This window comes from Homalodisca vitripennis, chromosome X, assembly GCF_021130785.1.
Source record: "Homalodisca vitripennis isolate AUS2020 chromosome X, UT_GWSS_2.1, whole genome shotgun sequence".
NCBI classification, from domain to species: Eukaryota; Metazoa; Arthropoda; class Insecta; order Hemiptera; family Cicadellidae; genus Homalodisca; species Homalodisca vitripennis.
In genome coordinates this window covers 53,898,194-53,910,278 of record NC_060215.1, presented here as the reverse complement: position 1 = coordinate 53,910,278, position 12,085 = coordinate 53,898,194, and the positions used below count along the sequence as shown (strand labels likewise).

The following is a 12,085-nucleotide window of genomic DNA, read 5'->3' as shown; positions in this document are numbered from 1 at the left end:
ACATCCTTTCATTTTATGTGTACATACGTCATAGCTTTAACTCGGTTGGCATGTTTCCAATATTTTGAGTTTAATTTAATTATGTCTCGTTTTCACAAAAAAGTGTACCGCTTTGTACATCAAAGTTTTAATTGTGACACCAGTGTTTCGTAAAACAATTCATGCACTTTTTGGTGGAACTAATGTGAAATACTAAAATATATGTACATTTTATAACGCCTGCCTATATTGAAAATGGGAATTTAAACCAATTCTTTCCTGCTATTTACCCTTTGAAAAAGTAATCATCAAAATTGATGATTTTAAACTTAGGTAATACTTCAGTTCACAATTTAATTGTTCACAAAAATCAGAGGTAGATGAAACATAGACACTATACAATATACGCTTATAACTACCTGTTTAACCGATGCTCAGATTATAGCAATTCAAAATAATTAATGTTGAAAAGTACATAAGTTTAAATAATGGGTCGGTAAAATTCGTTCCTAATACTCCAAACAACAAATTTCCAGAGAAATATTAAAAGTAAGAGTTTTCATGTGAATGAAAAATTCAAATAAGTATTTCTCCGCACACTCGCAAAAAAGGGCAAATCGTTAACAACATCAATGCTGAACCTTAACATTGTAATTGTGAGTTCCCCTCTCTGTGTGATTACTTAGCCACCAACATCAGGTGGGGCGAGGGGGCATAGGGGTGTTTGAGGGGGCTGTTTATGGGGGGGGGGGGTGATGGGATGTCGAGACGCACGCGCGCTCCGACCAAGCAGTGCGATCAAGTTGTTCAGTGTGTGTTAGCCTCTCTATGCGGTTTAGGTGAGACTTGGATGCGTGCTCTGGGTTCTTACATGACTACTGTTTACAAATGTAAGTATACTGTTAAAATAATTTTTTTCCGTAAATAATATGAATATACTTATAAACAAGAAAATAATTCTATACAAAATAAAAACCACCAAATGTCGCATATATATGAATTTCAAGAAATGAGAATAATTTTGAATAATATATATATAGTACTAAAAGACAAAGCATGTATTATATAAAAATTTATAAATAATACATATTATGTTTTATATATATATATATATATATATATATATATATATATATATATATAATACTTATCATACATTGTTGAAGATAACTAACTTGTGTTCATATGAGTTTCGCTTCTCCGGTGCAGTGACTTCACAAAAAATATATTCGTCATATGTAAACACTTATTATTTCACAAATTATTTCACCTGCATATCATAGCAATATTCTAATACAAATTCTTATTAAAATTTGTTAACAAAGTAAAGACTGTGGTATTTGATGGACTTTTCTTTTTATGAATAATACAACACTGTCTGATTTTAATAACTATTTTGTGTTAATAAATGAAAAATGTAATTACTTTAATTGTATGTTACACATTACAAGTTATCGTTTACGATTGAATTAATCATTATGTTGTCAAACGTAAAAATACAGTCACATATTCAATTAATTTCTCTTCTAAAAATACAAATAATCATGGAATATTAAAATTTTAAGTTTTAAAATAAATTCGATCAGTAAAACCAGGTAGATGTTTTTGGTTTTAAATATAAATTAAATATATAATATAATTTATTAAATATATAAATATAAATTTTACAATTTACTTAATTATTAAAGTTGAAGTGAAATGATTCCATGGTTGATTTGAGTTGGTTAATGGTAATAAAAATTTAATTAATTTAAAGAAACTTTTACTCCTATTATACTCATTTAGAATCCATTTTATTTTGATTGTGTATAATGATTAAGTGTACAGGAGTATTTTAATTTAAACAGCATGATATTAGGTCATGACATTCGATATGCCAATATCATAGGAATGTGAATAATGAATTGTAGAGGTGAATTCTTTGAAGTAACTTAAGTAAGTGTACCTACGTTGGTTTAGATTATTATTAATTTTTTTATTTTCGTAATTATAACAATACAAATAAAGTTGTTTACCTCTAAACTTGTTTTGAAAAATGAACTGTTACAGTTTTTGATACAAGAAACATGTTTTACTGCTTTAGTAAAACACTTTTTCCACCAGTAAAATGAAAAGTTTAACGCATTCTATTCATTGGTAATTTTTCTAAGTAAAAGCTGAATAAATATCCTATACGAATATATATATGTACATTGTAACTTTATTATTAAATGTAAATAAGTAATTATAAAATTTTTTGATTACATACATAAAGTAGAACTAAAATGCTTCGGAAAGGTGTAAAGACTAATAGTAACACTAAAAAAGTAAAAGTGTTAAGATCAATGGATGTCTACAATAATGTTTTAATTCATGAATCTAGACAAAAAAAATCGTTACAAATTCAATGAAAACCTAAAATTTATGAATTAGTTAGGTTTCAGGTAATTTAAAGGCCCTAAAAAGGTGGATATAAATATACAGTCATATTATTATAAGAATCGGAAAATGTCGGTAATTTAATGCTACAAGACTTAAAAATGAGTGTAAAAATTTAAGATTTTAATGATTAAGGAGAGCTAAATATAATTAATGTAAGATAGGGTTTAAAATAAATAATGTTTCGTGAGATTCATACACTAATAAAACAATATATCTATAATTATGGGAACTCTACTTGTGGTACTCAATTGTATTTTAATCAATAGATATTCTTGATATCTTTGTGATAAATATCCTATACTAATACAATATGTACATTGTAAATTCATTATTAAATGTAAATAAGTAATTATAAAATGTTTTCATGGTTAATAATCAATCAAAATCGATATAAATTTGTTTTAATCACCACAGCCCTATTTTCGTATCTGTAGGAGTAGAGTTTAACCTTTGTAGGACTTTCCCGCTCCATATTGAAGATGGACTCGGTTCTCACACACACAGGCTTTTGCCCATGTGGGTACCTTCTCTTGTATATTATTATCACATATTTGTATTATATGTAAATGAGATAAATAAATGAAAATGAAATGAAATGAAATAGAAGAGAATCATATAATTACTTACGTACCGTCTTTCAGCTCAATAATTGTGCATTTGTTTACGCTGAAGAAACGCATATATATTGAGCTGAGTGACCAACGGCATGCGAGTAATCTGGTCTTATATATTCCCTACAGCTCAGAAGCTACAATCATGGCTATAAACAATTTTAAGTTGACTAGAAGGTCTGAAAACAACAACATTCTGTCTCGCAAACCTAAGGATCTTTGAAAATTTTACAAGACTGCCATCGCCAAGGATGCTTATTTTGGACATGAGTATGAAGTGTGAGTAGTGTGAAGACTTAGGCCAGCCTTCTGTTAAAGTAATTCGTTAGTGTCTTCTCTCTAGAGGCTGGTGGAAATATTTAAGATTTTATTACCTATAACAGATTAAGACTTGTCGTTTTTAGGAAAATTTCTAATGATGCGCCCTTCTACACGCTTTAAAACCCCCTCTAATATAGCTAAAGAAATGTATTCCTATATAATTTGCACATGCGACCTATGATAAGCAGACGTCATAAAGACTGGACAAATTAGAGTATCAAGAGTCTCTGGAAATATCAAAGTCATTGCGCGTGGAAGAGCTTAAGTGAAAATTAATGCTCTGAGACACCAACTGAGAAAGCTGCAGATCTGGTCAGTATTTTCTTAGAATTTATCAAGCATGCTGGTCTTAATATCCGTTTGTGGCTTCTTATTCTTGTCACCAGCAAAAGTAAAAACTTTTGGCAAAAAGATCTGATTGTATCATAAAAAAGATACAATCAGACTAAATGGATTCATTAGTTGGTGCCAGTAGCCCTTCTAAATGTAAACTATGTTATAATTAGTTTGAAAAATTCATTACAATTAGATTTTTCACTCCCCCGTAATTACAATGTGCAGGTACGTCCTAATTATTGCATTTTTAGTTAATGTATAAAAAGAAACAGCCCATCATATGCCAATATCGATCTTTCATATGCGTTACGTACAAAAAGGCCTCTCTATTGATGCTTTACAACATAATATCTCGGCCCACATTCGTACAGCCTTTAAAATAATGTTGTTGGATTACCGACTGGTTAAGATTTGTCTGAACGAAAGGAAAATGGTTGTAGACTGTTTTACGATGGTCCCTCTCCAGTGTTTCGTCTTTATGTATATATTATTTTTATATTCAGACTCTACTGTTCCAGAGTTTAAGTAGACCGCTGCCATCTAAAAATACCTGGATTTCTAGATATGAGAGTATTATATGGTTCAATGGGATACAGCTAAAACACGATTAAACTATATATTCAGAGTGTCTTTTCGATTACCGATCACTCACCTTCATAAAGCATTTCCAAAATACATTAGGTACGATGACGTTTATAGGGTTAATGTCTTCAAGTTAAAGAGTTACTTTGTCCTTAATCTAATCTGCTTCGGAATACCAGAATTGATGTAGATTGGTTTTAAATATAATGCACCAATCTACTCCTATAAAGATAGTTTTTATGTGAGGTAAGTTAGTATTAAATTAAATAGGCTAGATTCATAACTGGAAATATTATGCCTACTCATCTTGAAGGGCACCCGGTACTAAGTGTTATTGTCCCTCCCAGTGATAAAAAAGGTGCCAGGATTCTTGGTGACATTTTTACAAGATATTATCAGTTCCCAATCTTGCTTTTTTTAAGGATCTTCCAATCTCACCTGTTAAGTCGGTTACAGTTCCTTAAACTAAATTTATATTACTTCATTAACAAAAAACTGAGAGCTTTTGTTATTTATTCAAGCTTTGAAAGGTTTGAAATTTGTGAAAAAATCTTCACTGATTCCACATAATAACATCACAGAATAATGCTCTCACTAATGGAATGGGGTTTCAGTAACCAGTTAATTTTAACCATAACGGTACTATAATTGGTAAATTGTACTGTAGTACGTTAATAAATGACATACCAAATATAAGGTCTGTGTTTGTAGAGTGACTAAAAAGACAAAAACTGACATCATGGACGAGTTCTTTATGTGATTATTTTCTGGTAAGTTATCGCAGACAAATGAAATGTTTCTTTATTATTTTTTCACAATATTAGCAGTACATGTGGTGCTTGGCCCGTCGCAAGGTAGTATGGTGTGTGCTAACAATAATTCGATGTAAACATTTTGTAACAAACTAAACGAACACACATCCTGTTACGTCTTATAATATTTAAACATTGGTTTTTAATTGAAAATAGTTTAACACAGCACGCCTGAGAATAATAATTTCGTTTCATAGTCTGAGGCATGGCTTTATTGTTTGTGTATGTTAATTTATTGTTTCATGTAACCTGTAACATCACTGTTAATGTATGTTGTTATATCGTATCTAAAATGTTAATAATGAGAAGATACGATATGAAATGTGAGCTATTCAGTAACAAATGTGTTGATACTTTTGAAAATATGGTAGAGAGGAAAAAATAATCACAGAATCGAATAGAGCTCTCAATACTTGTGACTACTTGAAGCGAATGCTTCTCTAGATTCTGATTTTGATACTTGATTTACCCGATACGTTTTCTTAATAATTAGTGTTAACCAAACAGATTCTCTCTATGCCTATATGTTCATATATGAAACAAACCACAATTGAGGAAAAATATTTTTTAGTTATTTTTATTATATTAAAAGTGTTTTAAAATTCTATATATGATAACATAAGTATTTTAACTACATGTGAAATGTACTTTTAACTACTATTTAAATGTATATCTTTATTTTTATGTAAGTTAAATATACATATGAAGGGCGTTCCAGATCATTCATCCATTATTTACATAAGGAGAACGGAAATGAACAAGAGCCACCAAATAGATTGTAATCCCACTAAGTAAGCTATCGGCTAGCTGAGAACATTAGTTTCAACTTGTTCAATTTACAGAGTGTTCTCGATTCTCGATATATTTATATGTAAACATAGAGCCAGTGATATATAGTTTAAAGATTAGACAAACATTTTAAAATTAGTTTTGCGTTTTTATATCTATCTGATTCAAAATGACTGCAGGAAATTTAAATTTAGTATTTTTTTTATCTTTTAAATCTAATAAATGACAAATTAAGCTTGCTGTTATTATTCGGTATAGTTTAATTTATTATTCGACGTATGATTCCTTTCAAATGTTACCACACAGAATTACTAATACTTTTGAGTAAAACTGCTTACTGTTAACAAAAATATTTAGAATATAATGGTATTTTTAATTTAAAGTATGTTTACTAACCAAATTTTAAATTTAACGTGTTATATTTTCTTCTACCATTTCAAAATGGTGGACAAAAACTCATTTTTTCCCTTTTTTTTTTCTCCATAATTATAATGCATATTAAACTGAAAGGCAATGCAATTACAACATTAATACCATATAATACCAAAATGTAATTTATAGTAAATTAGTTGATGAAGCAACCATTATTAGTCGACAATGTGATTAATTTAGAAATGTTACTAAGGCTATTTTGTTATGTTACGGAAACATTATAGACAAGCGTCAGCGTTCCACAACGCCATCGGTCTTAAAAAATAAAATGTAAACTAATTGATAAAATACATATTATTAGTAGCCTTTAAATTAATTCAGAAAGGTTGCTAAGTCATTTTCGTAATATTATAGAGAACATCACAAATACATGCGCCTGTTAAATACTCATGAACACGCACACAAACATACATTTGTTGAAGTCATTTTATAGATAGTATATTCATATTATAAATGTTTAAAAAGACTTCCACGGTTTTGAAATCAAAGATCATTTCTGGTTTCAAATGCGCCCACAGCTATTCGAATACTTCTGCTTCAGAGATGGAAACTTGATAATTTCTGACTCTTATCATCATATCTTTCTCGTTGTAGACCTCATATAATACAAAAATACTTTGAGTCTCTCCAACACATAGTAATCTGGTAGAGTAATCTGAAGATCTAACAGGTCAGTACACTTATTCTCCTCTACCTATTTATTTTGAGGAAGCATTTGATCTAGCGTTATTTTTTACATTGTTATAAAGGTATGCAGGTGCAGGTGCGGCACATTTTTGTTGATACAACATTCAACTACGTACATTGCCTTACTTCTTCAGGAATATCGGTAAATGTAAAGGTTCGTGCAAATTAAAATTAATGTAATATTCATTATTTAATATCTGATAAAAATAGAATGACCCTAAGATTCAATTATAGAGTCATTAATTTCCCTCGGCAATGTTGCTTTATTTCCGCATCCAGTTGAGCTATTTTATGGACCATTACCTCATATTGCAACGATTTAATTCACCATCGTTTCCAAATGTAACGTAATCACATAAATGTAGATGTGAAATTAAAATGCTTCAAGAATGTAATTATTTAAACAGTGCTACGAATCACTGAAAATCGGAAAACTTTGATGGTAATCAAGAAACCGACTGTGAAAACCTAAGAATATTTTCATTTTCTGATAATAATTTTCAAATTGCACTACCCTTCAGTTCAATCCGTAATTTAATCCTTCACAGTAACAGAAAACACTGTTTTACCGGCACTTTGAAACATTAGGAGATATGGTAAAACGTTCAATTTGGAGGTTACTCAGTTTGAAAAACCATGTTAATCTTAATCACGACATAATGCATGCATTTGAAATTTTTCATTAAATTTAAACTTAGATTTTTAAACTTGTAGTCGGAGGTTGCCCCAAAAATTGTAATAATCTTGTATTTTCGGGTATCGTTTGAAAGAAACTTTTATTTAGATTAATAAACTAAACCACGCTGAATTATAATAGCAAGTCAGATTTTCCATTTAATTTGGGCACGTGGAAAATAGAAAATCCCAACATTGAATATTTTTGGCCGTCATTTCTAAAAGAGTAAAGATAGTATAGTAAGATAGATAGTATAAGATATAAGATAGATAGTAGACAAATGTTATAAGGTTGGTCGTAAATCAAAATTTAAATGATTATTTTACCTATATTAAACTTTAAAAGCTTTTCGAGATTAGAGTAGATGACCTCCTATTTAAAGACCACTATGCAAATTCGAACCAGTAAAAGTAATGTTACCAAATAGCCGACAGCTCTTTATTGAGTGTACAATTTGTTTTTTGTGTGGCTGTAGTATATATCGTCCACCTTATATAAATAGTTAGATGGCCTGGAACAGCTGTAAACAAATAATTGAATAATATGAAAATTTAATTTATAATATAATAAAAAACTAAGGTAAAGTATAAAATACAAAGCCGGTACAGATTATCAAATCCACACGCATTAATGCAATTTACCTTTCAATTTAACGTAATTGCGTAACTGATGACTAGCCTTATTCCTTATTATGTCACATTACTCAATTTTCCATGTATTCCTGATATTGATTTTCCATATTATTTCATTTTCCATTAGTTTTAAAATTTAATGTTTCACGTTAGCAACTGTAATATATATAATATAAATTATATATATATATATATATTATATATATATATATATATATATATATATATATATATATATATATACGGATGTTTAAAGCTAAAATATACGTAATATGAATAAATTTTAAACGTGATTGATACAGTCTTATCTAATAGTTATCCGATAAATAAACACACGCGAACACCACCGCGATACGGTCATTGCCTCCGGCACTCCTCACACTTCTCACGACTCACACAATTTCGCCTTTAATTTTTCTTATATAGTTGTTATAATATGTAATTACATATATGTTCGATGAAAAAATCCCTATAAAATACCCAAACTTCGTCACATATTGATTCGCAGGTGTTGCTTGTTTATTATAAATATTGCTAAAATTTATTATTTGAGCAGTACTGCTTGATTGTCATTAATTTTCATTGGTGATTATTAACTTCTATTGAAACGTCATAGTTTTTAATTTATAACCATGGATTTTCCTTTAACAAGTGGGCGTTTTATGGGTGTCTACTTTAACATGTTACTATCGTGAGAGGTATAGACATGACTGTCCACTTACGAAAAGGGCATAATGAAATGGTTTAGTCTAGAGTTATGTATGTAGTCAATGTGTTTTTCTTTACTTTATTACCACACACCACACACACACACAACTCACACACACACACTCACACACACACACACACACACACACATATATATATATATATATATACACACACACATATATATATATATATATATATATATATATAATGGATCACATGTAGTACAGTTCCAAATAGATTTATACTATCAAATTTGTATCTTAATGTTTAGCAAGAATATTTTTTTTTTATTATGTACGTCCTATCTTTAAATTTTTTGAAATCATCACGGTTGAGTTAAACACTATCCCAAACTAAAACACTATCTATGTATCAGTCATCTTGTTTAAAAATATAAAAACAATTTTGTTTCCAGTTTCATGATTTATTTTTAACAGTTTTAGCTTGTTATCATTAGCACGAGTACAGACTTCAGTTGCAAATTTCAGACTTGACAAGAATCCGTTGTGAATCTTACATAAAATAAATTTTAGATGCTATGCTATACACAGAAATAATACGGAGAAAATTTATGTAATAGATTTTGTGAAGGCAATATATGAGGTCTTGAAAATGTTTATGGAATGCCGATATCTAAGAGTACTAAGACGACGGCCTTGAGCATGAGTCAGGGATAGTGCAGGTTCAAATCTTGTCTCTGGTTTAGTAGTATGTGACATCAGTACCATCGGCCTTGTACTGTACCCTGTACAGGCCAATGGAGAATTTAAGGCTTAAAAGGGTATCATCCTCTTTTATATATATATATATATATATATATATATATATATATATATATTTATATAAAAGGATGAAGGTTTGTCTGTATGTTGTTTATAGACTCAGAAACTATTTGACCGATCATTATGAAAATTTTTATTTGTATGTATTTTCCCACGTAGAAGGTTTATATCATATACCTATTGATGTAACTCACCACCAGGCGGCTCTGCTAAATATAAAATTTATCAAAGCACCTGCACATTATAAACTGCAATTACGAGACTGTTACGTACATTAAATGGTCAAACACTATTTGAAGGTTTAATGTATATTTGTCTTAAAAATAAATTATGGTTGATCTTAAAGCTTGAGTGTTAGACCACTTTATAATAAATTAGTATATATATATATATATATATATATATATATAATAAAATATATATATATATATATATATATATATATTTAAAATATGCATACAATTTCTACAATTAATATTGTTGTTAACGGATGACTAATTACTGCTAAAGAAAAATACGTTTCGTTTTGTTGTTTAAGTTACATTCTCTCTAAAGTGTTCACAACATGTCACACTGCCATATCACAGTCACATCCGGATTTGCAAGTTGATATGTGAGTCTACACCACCGTGCGTGGGAACGCGTGAATAACACCGTGCACTGTGTAGGTTTGAGGCCATTGTTTAGTCACCACTGAGTGTTACGCTGATCAGAGTTAATTTGATCAATGGCCTCATTCAACATGCCCGGCTTATATGACAAGTGCAGCTGACAATCATCCGCGTATAACGTACGAGGACCACAGATCTGCACACAACTCATATTGTCAGATGTATAGAATTTGGCATATACCTAGGGAAATACTCACTGTCTGACTAGCGCCAATCATGATATATATATATATATATATATATATATATATATATATATATATCCAATTTATTTGTCTTTTATCCGTTTCTTAGTTAGGAAGACATTTAACTCAAGACTTTTCATTAATAGCCATGAGAGCTCATCCTATCTCTCAACATAGCAATCACAGACTCAACAAGTTCTTGTCAACAATTAAATATCACAATAATGTTAAAATATACCTCGCCCTGTCCAACCGCCAGATCACTAAAAAAGATTAATTTTGTTTATTGAGCAAATGATAACTAAGACAACGAATTATTCTTAACTCAGAATTCGCGTGTAATTGTCATTATATACTCGAATTTAGGCTCCTAAAACATAAAATTTAAAAAGTTTGTGCCAATTGGTACTCAAATCTGGTGTACGCCAGGTTCTGTTTTAAAACACAAAAAACAAAATTGAGTAAAATAAGGTGCAGAAAAGGTGCCTAGCAAGATAAATTCATTTTAGAAGTTAAGACAAAGACGATTAAGCATGGCTCTACAATGTTTGAATTAACATTCCTCTCGATATTGGACTAATTTTTTCACTTAGCATCCCTTTGGCGAGCACCATGTTTATAGGTTTCTTCTTTTATAGGTTTAAGATATATATTAAAAATGTTTATAAATAATGAATTATCTCTCTCTATTTACAGAAAAGAACACGAGCCTACAACGTTGAGTGAATGTAAGTAGTAATAATCTAGTTATATAGTTTGTGTCAAGAACATGCCTTAACCCCTAAAATAGCCTAGATTTGGCCTTTGATCTCTATAAAGACGTAATCAGAGCGTCTTCAAAGGATGCTGCGCTACCGCAGGGTGCCCCTTTACTTGCCACGTGTATTATAGATGATGCTTTGCTTGATTTATATTGTGAAGAGGTAATATTTCCAACATTGATGACTTTTTTCATAAATATTGAGTTTAGTAGAGATTTAAGATACCTTAATCTTCAATCCAAAGCAAAGTTAGGGCAACGAGCTTTTCAAATAAATGTATGTTATAAAACAGGTAACTAACACTTTTAGTTGATACTAATACTTAATAAGTCTATAAGTATTTAAAAAGAGTCTTTGATAAAGATGAATTATAACAATAGATATTTTTTTTAAACGTATCATACATGTTTAGGTTTATAATGAAGGAACCTTATTTAAATATTTATGTTAGAATATGTTAAGTTTTAAGTATATACTTATTCGCGTATTTTAAGTGTTCTCCAATATGTAGCTTTGAAAATTACGTCCGATGGGATACAATTGAATTAGAGATTAATTATGAATTGAATTGAAAACCACATGCAGAATGCCTCGGAACACAAAACAATAATGAGATTACATAATAAAATACAATTGTTAAGCACTTTCTAGTCAGTAAGAAAATATATTTTTAACGGACGGACAACAATGGTACCAT

General features: G+C 29.8%; 1 protein-coding gene across 1 annotated transcript in view; it reads left to right on the top strand.

Moving 5' to 3' along the window:
* The first annotated feature begins 795 nt into the window (after positions 1 to 795).
* LOC124368994 overlaps positions 796 to 12,085 on the top strand; it is a 130,552-nt gene continuing 119,262 nt past the window's right edge. Inside the window, exons 1-2 of the mRNA XM_046826591.1 lie at positions 796 to 869; positions 11,324 to 11,355. The gene's annotated coding sequence lies outside the window, so the exon portion shown is untranslated. The remainder of the gene's footprint in view (positions 870 to 11,323; positions 11,356 to 12,085) is intronic.